General features: G+C 41.5%; 1 non-coding gene across 1 annotated transcript; it reads right to left on the minus strand.

Annotated features, from left to right (window-relative positions):
- Nucleotides 1-532: 532 nt before the first annotated feature.
- On the minus strand, nt 533-603 carry TRNAG-CCC (transfer RNA glycine (anticodon CCC)). The gene has a single exon. It is a non-coding gene; the product is annotated as a tRNA-Gly (tRNA).
- Between the last annotated feature and the right edge of the window lie 278 nt (nt 604-881).

The following is an 881-nucleotide window of genomic DNA, read 5'->3' on the forward strand; positions in this document are numbered from 1 at the left end:
ATGGGCTGATTGGCTGATTGTCAGCCCAGTAGAGAGGTGTCAATGTAGGGGTGCACCTTCTTGTAAGGCTCGTGACCATGGATTTTCTTAACTCGTAGACTCAGACTCACACACTGTAGAATCGAGTTGCAACTTGCCCAAGTCCGATTTGACTAGGATGAGTTATGGTCGATCCTGTAGGAGTGAAATATGGTGGAGCCATCCCTCCATTGCGAACAGACATAGTTCAAATTATAAAATATTATAGGATCCATACAATGTGATCAGAGGCCTTCAAAGCATTGGTCAAAATTTGTTCAACTGTCCACATTGGATGCAGTTTTTTTTTTCTTTTTCTTTTTTTTTTAAAGATGTATGAACAGTGTGTTTTTGCTGCATGGGCCATGCCGGATGGGAAGCAGTAAATGGCCAGTGTTGATTGTTAAAAAATCACTATAACGGTGCAGCGATGGCATATCATCTGACCGTCTGAAATGTGTCCTTGAAACAGTGGCTGATTAAAACCAAAAATAATTTATAAATTATGAAAAGTTGCGCATCCAGGGAATCGAACCCTGGTCAGTACCGTGGGAGGGTACTATGATACCACTACACCAGATGCGCTCCTTCGACCGCTCTGATGGAAAATCCAAATGAAATTTAAAATAGGATGTTCCTTTTACCTTCACAATATCTTAAGAAAGTCAAGCTAAGTGATGTCATACCTCAATTGGGTAACCTTAAATAGATGATTGAAAACAAAATTTCATCCTTTTCGTATGCCCGAAGGGAGTACGTGAATAGGGAGCGGATTGGGTGCGGCCCTCGCTGTAGCGCCCACCTTGATGTATTTATTCTGTATCCACGCCTTTCATTGGTTTCGGCTAGATTCTTTTAAGACA

This window comes from Magnolia sinica, chromosome 4 (genome assembly GCF_029962835.1).
Source record: "Magnolia sinica isolate HGM2019 chromosome 4, MsV1, whole genome shotgun sequence".
Lineage (NCBI taxonomy): Eukaryota > Viridiplantae > Streptophyta > Magnoliopsida > Magnoliales > Magnoliaceae > Magnolia > Magnolia sinica.